The following is a 10,146-nucleotide window of genomic DNA, read 5'->3' as shown; positions in this document are numbered from 1 at the left end:
GCATGACCTGCTTGGTGATGTGTCCGTGCAATCAGTGATCCATGTCTGTAGGTTCACGTTATATGTTGCATTGCCCTTCTTGTATACGTGCGCTTACAGTTTGCGTTCGTTTCCTCCTTAGCAATGAATCATTCTCACTTTAAAGTTAAATTTTAGGAATCTCTGCCTCTTCAGTTTCCCTAGTGAGTTTGTCTACCTGGTTACTAAATTCAGTTACTTCAGCGGTGTCCTTTAATGTGCAGAGACATGTGTGATGAACATGGAGATGCCAGCCTGTGCCATATATTCTGCCATATGTCCTTCCCCCATATGTTCGTATTTCTCATTTTCCAGTCATTTCCTCAACATGTTCCTGACCAAAAAACTCTTCCATTAGCTACTGCCCATTAGTCTGAGAAAAGATGTACCTCATTGTGATTTTCACTGACAGATTATTCAATCACTTATTTTAGGACTGTCCTAAACGGACAGTCAGCTTATTGTGCTGATTTTTCTGAGCCTGATTTTGTCAGGGTTAGACCATCATTAGTCCTCAAGGCCACGGACTGCCAGCATAATTCAGACGGTGTCAGGAAGTGATCCGTCTATAGACTATGTATTGTTGAGCCATAGGCCAGGGTGCTCCTGATTGCCCAACTGCTTGAGCTTGGATGGTCTCACCCCTTGAAAATTCTGGCACCACTGCTGGCTTTGCTGAGATGACCTCAATTCATGCAGAGGGTTGATCCTCCGTGCATTTGTCCCATCTGAAAATATACCATTTCCATGTTAAGAGTTTATGGTCAGGAATAGTTTCCCCTGTCAGGAGCTGTTTTACCCATTCCAGGATGGGGTGTTGAAGTATAATTGGTTTTTCTATTAGTGGCTCTGTATTTTGTAGGGCCTCGTAGATTGCCCAGCAAGCCTTTCAACTGGCTGATGTGCAGGCCATGTTCTTTATGACTGGGTCTGATATTTTTCTGCCTTCAGAGGACCAATCATGCCTATAAATTTTACAGTACTCTGGGGTCCTTGGACATTACTCAGATCAATAGCCATCCTCAGGTGGATGAGTTCAGTTAACTATTTTTGACCCTTTCTGTTCTTTCAAGTTACATATATAAGGATGTTATTAATATGGGAGATGCCGGTTTATGTGTGTTGTTTTTTCATCAAAGGCCTGAATGTCCTGTGTTAGATGGTTCTGGGCTATTACTGAGCTGTTAAGGTATCTTTGTGGTACCTAGTAAACTAGTATTGTCTGCCTTCCCCTGTGAATGCAGTCATGGGTTGGCTTTCCTCATCAATTAGAATAGTAAAGAACATGTCAGATAAATCTGTCACCAGGCAATCAGTTCCAGATCTGGTGGTGATACCATTTATGATAGCACCTAGATCTGAGTGCTCCTTCACTTGGGGAGAGCATTTGTTTAAATGCATATAGTCTATTGTAAATCTATATGACCTGTCTGGCTTTTTAACAGGCCAAATTGGGTTAATATAAAATTGTCACCAGTTTAAAGATGTTGCCATAGAAGATTTTTGAGTGTGGGATCCCTTTGCCCTTTTCGCTCCAGGCTGTGTAGGTGGTTGGGAACTGGCCTGAGTTCCACAGGCCTGGAGGGCCATAGCTACCCTTAGTGGGCTAATGGTCTGCATACTAAGCAAGCACCAGCCATGCAGGTCAGAGTTCCCAGGAACCTGGAACTGCTTAATGTTGGGAGAGTTCAGATCTCAGGAGTGGGCTCTTGGGGATCCATGACATCAGCCTAATTCTAAGCCCTAACCTACACAAATGTGCATATTCCCCCTAAAGGCATCACTGAAAGAGAGGAGACTGACTTTCCAGAACAAAGCCAGGAATCCAGACGCCTAGGTGTCTCTTATTGGAGGATGCCCCGTCAGTCAGCCAGTCCACACCTTGCCACGCAGTTCAGTTTCCTCCAGCTCCACCTTCAGCAGGAATATGCGCATTCATGGAGGTTAGAGCTTATATTTAGGCAGATGCCTGCTACCCCCTACAGCCCATTCCTGGGACCCAGCCTCTCCCGACACTTGCCTTTTAACAGGTCCCTGGCTACCCTGACCTGTCTGGCCTGTGCAGTGCCAGCCTTGAACAGCCTTGGGCCTTCAGGGATGTGTGGTACTGCTTGTCCCAAACTATCTACATGCCTTCAGAGCAGAGGGAGCCCTCCCCCTGAAAATTTTTCTGAGACAGCAACATTAAAGTGGCAGTAGTCTCCATTTGGTCTGGCTGCCAGATGGGGTCCCAGGGTTTACCAGTGTAGGGGCCCAGAGGAGGCTACCCAAAAAGTTTCCACAGTGGCATATTATTTTGAATTAAAATTACTTAAAAAATGGTCAGTGACCTTCCTTTGTCTTCTGAAAGCAGTGAATAAATCTGTGTGAAAGATACCCTCCCTGTGCCAGGAGGAAGAGAGACATCCTCAAAAACAGGTAATTTAGGTCTAAAAAAGCCCACATAAACAAACTGTTTACTAATCGAAGCTCTTGAACATAAGTTTTGCTTGTCCTGTCCATTCCTCACAGATTTATATTTGTTTGTCAAAACATTTAAAAACTACATGCCTTAGTCATTTATTTGAGTCTCAATTTTTAACATTGGGCCTCTATGCACACATAATTTGACTTTTTCTCCTGTGAATCTTCTCATGTCAATTTAACTCTTTGGCCAGCTAGAAGACTCTTAAAAAAAAATTTTTTTTTTTCCTCCCCAACAGTTGGCATGGGGCAGGGTAATTTCCCAGGCCGGACACTGTTTGCTTGGAGGCTGCAGTAGCTGAGAGACCCCAGCACGTCTGATAAACAGCTGGCAGAGGGTAAGAATCTTTGCCACATTAGCCTCCTGGCGCTCTGCCTGTAGCATCCAATGGAGCAAGAATGGGGAGAGTGCTTTTTCTCTAAATTTAGATTAGCAGAAGGAAGTATTTGTGTAACTGGTTCCTTGGGCTTAGCAACTTCTGTAAATTTGATGGACTACTCTTGACTTGAATAATTCATCTCCTCCTAGAGATGGAATAACTGTTTTTTGCTTCATAAAAAGGAATTAGCATAGGGAAAGAATGCAGGGAGAGGCCCTCTACGTCTCCTGTTTGAGCCAGCCTTAGACAGGCAAGCTCGTGGTTCTCCTCACATTAGCATCTGTTTAGACAAACTTGGCTGTGGGCCCTCTATGAAAAAAAAATCCATGAAGCTTTTCCTTTTGTCTTGTGTTTACGGAGCTTGGCTTTGTGACTAGTGAGGATACTCTCTGATCTCCACCGTCCAGAGGATGCACTTATCTCAGTGCACCTTGGTGGCCAAATAGGCTGAGGTTTGAAGATATGCAGTTACAAGAAGCATTCCTTTTCTGGCCATTCCAGCTGTCAGGGGAGTTTCCCCATAAAGCACATTTTTCATCTCAACCTTTGTTGCTTATTATGTTAGTGCTGGAATGTACCATTCCAGCAGTGCCTGTTCAGTGTCACAGACTAGCATGTCTGTGACTGGAGAGGTCTCATATTTTCACAGGACACCAGAGACATTATCTTGACTACATCATTCTTACTGCCTGTGCATTAAAAGACTTTGCTTTCTTATACTATTTTGGGGAGTAAAATTTTGAATAATGGGGGCCAAGGGTCTAAGACTGGAAAGCTGCCTCGGAGTCTTTCCATTAAAAAAGTGTTTATGGGTTTGAGTCACTATTAAGAGTAATAAGCTCCTACTCATCAATAGTCAGATGATGGATGCTTTAAGGAAAGAAAAAAAAAATCTTAATAGAATGGCTGGCACTAAAGACTCCTTTAATAAGTCTAATTTCTGTTTTTTCATCTTAACATCTACATTCAATATAAATTCCCCTTTTCAAAATCTGGCCTCCAACTGCCTTTTCCTACAAGATTTACATAAAGCACTCTGGTTTAATCTTTAGGCCATAGTATACAGATTACTCAGGGAAATGCTAAAAGCCAGAAAGTGAATTTAAGAGAAGCTGGTCCTTATAATTCCTCCTACTTTTCAGGGCTCTGTAATCAGGCTCTGCCAGCTTCAGGCATTCCTATGCAATGTCCTTTGCAGATACATCCTAGACCCCCCATTGAAAAGAAATTCATATCCCCTGGACAGATCTTTTACCTCCACTTTGAGACAATCCTACCAAATTTAGAGAAAAATTAGATTCATGACCATTCACAAATTTCTTCTAGGCCCTCCTATAAATGATCAGCTAAAGGCCAATATTTGGAGCCTGATAGAAGCCAAGGCTGAATTGTGTACTCAAAATGCTTTAAATAGACTTTATATCAAGGAGATTTATGCTTTGTAAAGACGTTAGAAAGGTGGGTTAGTCCCTTAATAGGTTGTAATCTAGTTCTTTGCCTTGGAAATCCCTACAAAACTGGAAATGCATGCAGATCTAGAAAAAAGGTCAAAACTCACCTATCTTCACGAATCCTCAAATGTGACCCATTCCTCTCAAAATGGTTACAGATATTATAAAAGATCAGGGTATTGAAACAAATGTTAAATTATTCCTTTAAGTACAGGTCAATTTTATCTCAAAACACTTAGATTTCTTCTCTCTCCCTTGAAGTTAGAAATTCATTGTCTTTAAGTGTGAACACAGCCCACAACCACCTGAAAGTGAGAAAAGAAAGGAAAAGAGGCCTTGTTAAAAGCACAAAGTTCGGGGCGCCTGGGTGGCACGGCAGTTAAGCGTCTGCCTTCGGCTCAGGGCGTGATTCCGGCGTTATGGGATCGAGCCCCACATCAGGCTCCTCTGATGAGCCTGCTTCTTCCTCTCCCACTCCACCTGCTTGTGTTCCCTCTCTCGCTGGCTGTCTCTATCTCTGTCAAATAAATAAATAAAATCTTTAAAAAAAAAAAAAAAAGCACAAAGTTCAATTAGTGCTTTTGCCCAAACTCTAGACCACAGTTTCCTTATTTCCAGGGACAAATACAAATCTTAAGAGTCCTCTCCAAAAATAGCAAAAGACTTGGAATAAATTAAGTTTACTCAGGTGATTCAACTACCACTCATAAACCAGTGAGTTTTGTATTGTTTTAAAACTGAAGCTATGAGATATGTTTGTCTAGATGTATATGTGTGTATGTCATTTATAGATATATTTTTTATTGTCCAAATTAATGTGTAAAAGTGCTCTATTTAATTGGCTTAATGAAAATTAAGCATTTATATAACTTTAGTATTCATAACTCTCAAAAATGAAATAATCCAAAGAAATTTCAGGGTCATAGGATCTTGGAAAATATTTGGTATTAAAAGTAATTTAAGGTTTTTGAGTTAAAGTAAACCTGTCTTATAGTTGTCAGATTTAGAATGAAAACTTCTCTGTTCAGTTACTAAAATTTAAGTTCATATTATAAAAATCTTTCAACAAAATAGCTTAGGAGAATGGTTGATTTTTGTCTGATATCTCATGAAGCTTTTGTGGATGCTCTAACTACAATTGTTAAGAACAAGTAAATTGAATTCGGTTTAAATAAGTTAAAAAGCTTTTAGGTAAATTTTTTCAGTAGTTTCTCAATGTTTTTGGTAACATGAAACTAAGTTTTTGTTAAGTGATAAGTTAAATTAATTTCATTGAATATCTAGATCATTTCCAAAAAAGATAAAACATTAATTACCAAATAGATGAATTTGGATGTGTTATGAAATATTTTTTATGCTTTATTGAAAGATTGTATTATGAAGAAGCACATGTTTCTTAAGAAATATATTCATAATTTTGTCAATCTAAAGAACGCTGGCCTAAAAGAATCACAGTTGCTTACTATCTGGATTTCACCAGAAGTTAAATATCTAAGGGTTAAAAATTCTAATTAATATATGTGGTTAAACCTGAAAAATAATAGAGGAGACATCTCCATATGTAAGAAAAGTAAAATGTGTGCTTTTGGTAGAGGAAGGTATGAGGAATGGGAATGTATTTTTGGTTGGAGAAAAGAAAACTAATCTTGTCCTAACATGAGGCTGGTTATTTAAAAAGGAAGAAACTTAGGACAAAATCTGAACATAAAACAGGAAAGTTATAAAAAAATTTGTGAAAAGGGAGTCTTAAAGGAATTTTAATGTGTGGTCAAGCTGGTTAAGATTAAAATGAATTCATTTAAATATCAAAAGTAAACTGGTACAGGCTCTGGTTTAAGAATGGTGATGTAAGATGACCCTGAACTCTCGTCCACAGACACACCAAACATGCACCTATTTCTAGAGCAATTCCTCCTGAAGAAGAAGAGAGGGCTGACTGAAGAGCTTCTGAACAATCAGATTGAGAGAGTGGCCAACACCAGATGAAAGGAACTCCTCCCAGCTTGATGCTACAAGTTGCAGCAAGGAGGAATATTACCAAGGGACTATGAGCAGATCTGTTTGCCCTGGGGCACAGGGGGAAAAAAAAAAAAACCCTGCAGCTTAAAAAATCAACCACAATACAAAGGAACTAGCCCTGGAACCCTGCCAGGTGGGTCTGACAGGCTGTCGAGCACCGTGATTTACATTCTGATTTACATGCTGGCATCTATCCTGATAATGCAGATGGAAGCAGGGTCCAGGGCCATAGCTGGCCTGCTGCCTCGGTAAGCCCTGGATCCCCTGGAGTATTGACAAAAAGTGGCGATTTAAAAGAACAACTAGAATATAAAAGATCTAGCCCCAGAACTCTGCCAATGGAAAGAGAGCAACTGGAAGTCCGGAGTGGAGGGGCTGGCAAGTACCACGTTTTATGTTCCTCCTCCACCTTGATAACACAGATGAGAGCAGGATTCTGGGATCTGTACCTGGCCTGCCACATCAGCCCAAGGTACCCTGGGACAGAAGGGAAAAAAACTCCATTTAGAGGAGCATCTAGAATATAAAGGAACTAGTCCTGGAACCCTACCAAATTGTGGGGGAGCTGCTGGAACTATCACTAGATCAGAGGGGCTGCCAAGCACTAGTATATGTTCCCCTTCCACCTTGGACAACAAGGATGGGAGCAGGGTCCAGGTGCCCTGGCTGGCCTACCACCTCATTGAGCCTGGAGCCATAGCCCACACTAGCCCCAGTCCTCTCACTCAAATGGTCCCAGTGCAGCACATACCAACACACCCTTGGTAGCATTTACTACAGCTCCACCCATTGCACCGAGGTGACACAGATGCAAAGCAGGCCAGAACACTCCAGGACCATACCAGTTTGGCTCCAGATGGCTTATAGGGCACCCCTGGTACACAGCACTCTGGGACCTCCCAGCTTATGCCTGCTTCTGCTCCAGCTGCCCCGTCAGAGCACCCTCTGCACAGAGAATCCCAGCACCCCATGCCCACTTCAGTTCTGGCCATCCCATCAGGGCAGGCCCAGAATGGTGTTCCCCAGGACCTGCACACCAGCCATAGTTCCAGCCAAGCAGCCAAAGTCAGCAGGCACAGAGAGTCTACATAGACATTGACCATACGCAAGACCACTTTCTCAAGTTTAAGAGAAGTAGCTGTTCCATCTAATTCATAGAAGCAAACACAGAAAGCCAAGCAAAACGAAGAGACAGAGGAATGTACTCCAAATGAAAGAACAAGACAAATCCTCAGTAATAAAACTAAGTGAAATGGGGATAAGCAACATGCCTGTAAGGGATTTAAAGTGATGCTCATAAAGATGCCCACTGGACTGAAGAAAGAATGGAAGACCTGAGTAAGAGCTTCAACATCAGCAAAACCGCCACAAAAAAAGGAAAGTATAGAGGAACTACTCAGAGTTGAAGGATGCGGTAACTGAAATAAATATTCTAGAGGGAATCAACAGTACTTTAGCAGAGGCAGAAGAATGGAATCAGTGATCTGGAAGACAGGGTAATGAAAACTCCTAAGCTGAACAGTGAAAAGAAAAAAGAATTTTTAACATGAGTATAGGTAAGGGATCTCTTGGACAACATCAAGTAAACAAATATTTGCATTTTAAGGGTCTCAGAAGGAGAGAAAGAGGCAGAAAATGTATTTGAAGAAATAATAGCTGAAAATTGGCCCAAGTTGAGGAAGGAAACACATCCAGGTTCAGGAAGAATAGATTTCAAAACAAGATGAACCCAAGGGGGCCCACAGCAAGACACATAATAATTAAAATGTCAAAGGTTAAGCCATTTTGTATCCCCATGTGTGCACCTAATCTCAGCTGGTCCACCCGAGACCCCCTGAGCATCAATCCAAGTCCCCCGTGGGGTTCCATTTCCACTACAACAAGATAGAAGAAACTGTCATGAGCCAGGGGACCTTGCCAAACTGAAAGCACATGTGTGCATTGGTGGGAAAAGAACTCAATGAAAGAAGGTGGTTCATGAAACGGCTACAGCAGATGATAAAAAATTTCAGGCCTCCTTAAAGAAGTTAGGGGCAAACAATATCTCTGGTATTGAAAAAGCGAATGTGTTCACAAACCAAGGACAGTGATCCACTTTAACAACCCTAAACTTCAGGCATCCCTCGCAGTGTGAACACTAATAATAACCATCACGGGCCATGCTAAGACAAAACAGCTAACAGAAATGCTACCCAGTATCTTAAAGCAACTTAGTGAAGACAGTTTGACTCCTTTAAGAAGACGGGCTGAAGCTCTGCCCAAACAATCTATGAATGCAAAAGCACCACTTGCTACCAGAAAGGAGGAGGATGAAGTCCCAGATCTTACAGAGAATTTTGATGAAGCTTCCAAGAATAAAGCAAACTGAATTAACTTCTGAAGAAGATAAAACTTGAAGTTACTGGGAGCTGCTATTTTATATTATGACTGCTTTTTAAAATTTTGTTAGTGGATCTGATACAATCTAGAGCTCTAATATTTTTAAGTCCAAGCTCCTTGGACACTGCAGTTCTTTCCAGTTTTTGCTTATACACAAGACCTTCTTTGCAGCTAATTAAGCTGAAGAAGTTTGGGAATAAAGTTTGAAACAAAGTTAATAAAGTTCTTTGCCTAGTTAAAAAAAAAAAGTCAAAGGTTAAAGATAGAGAATTTTACAGGCAGTGAGAATCAAAAGTTATGTACAAGGGAAACCGCATAAGGCTATCAGCTGATTCTTTTCAGGAGAAACTTTGCAGGCCAGAATAGAGTGGCATGATATATTCAAAGACCTGAAAGAAAAAAATCTACAACCAAGAATACTTAGCAGTGTTACCATTCAGAATTGGATAAATGGTTTCCCAGGCAAGCAAAAAATAAAGGAGTTCTTGAGATAGAACAGAAAAGGCTGTGATTAGAAGAAAATTATGAGTAAAAAGATGTAAAATATGATAACATGTACATAAAACACGGAAGGGAAGTAAAAAAGTTCTTTTAGAATGTGTTCACACTTAAGTGACCATCAATAGAGACTACTATAAACGTCGGATGTTGTATATAAACCTCGCAGTAACCACAATCCCCAAACATATAATTGAGATACAAAAAATGAGAAAGCCAACCATAACACTGAGGAAACTAATCAATCACAAGGAAAGATCAATTAAAGAAAGGAATAAAGATCTACAAAAAAACCCAGAAAATAATACAATGGCAATGAGTACATACTATCAATAATGGCTTTAAATGTAAATGGTCTAAATACTCAAAAGACATAGGGTGATAGAAGGGGGAAAAAACAAGACTCACCTACAAAAGACTCAACTCAGACCTAAGAAACATACATGCTGAAAGTAAAAGGATGTAAAAAGATATTTCTTGCAAAGGAAAACAAGGGGGGGGGGAATAGCCAGGGTAGCAATACTTACACCAGAGAAAATAGACTTTAAAACAAAGACTGTAATAAAAGACAAAGAAGGACATTACATAATGATAAGAGATCAATCCAATAAGAAAGTATAATAATTATAAATATACACCCAACCTTGGAATACCTAAATACATAAAGGAAATATTAACAGACCTAAAGGGAGAAATTGGTAGTGACACAATAACACTAGGGGACTTTAACATCCCACTTACATCAATGGGTAGACTGTCCAGGCAGAAATCAATAAGGAAACTGTCTTTGAATGACACATTAGACCAGATTGGCTTAAGAGATATATAGAACATTTCCTCTAAAAACAACAAAATACACATTCTTTTCAAGTGCACATGGACATCCTTCAGGATAGATCACATATTAGGCCACAAAACAAATCTCAGTAAGCTTAAGA

The 10,146-nt window shown here is 40.4% G+C and overlaps 1 pseudogene; it reads left to right on the top strand.

Annotated features, from left to right (window-relative positions):
* Nucleotides 1–7,598: 7,598 nt before the first annotated feature.
* LOC100482866 lies at nucleotides 7,599–9,913 on the top strand (annotated as a pseudogene).
* The last annotated feature ends 233 nt before the right edge of the window (nucleotides 9,914–10,146 follow it).

Source organism: Ailuropoda melanoleuca, chromosome 8, assembly GCF_002007445.2.
Source record: "Ailuropoda melanoleuca isolate Jingjing chromosome 8, ASM200744v2, whole genome shotgun sequence".
In the NCBI taxonomy this organism is placed as follows: domain Eukaryota; kingdom Metazoa; phylum Chordata; class Mammalia; order Carnivora; family Ursidae; genus Ailuropoda; species Ailuropoda melanoleuca.
Note: the sequence above shows the minus strand (reverse complement) of the source record. Positions and strands in the feature narration are given on the sequence as shown.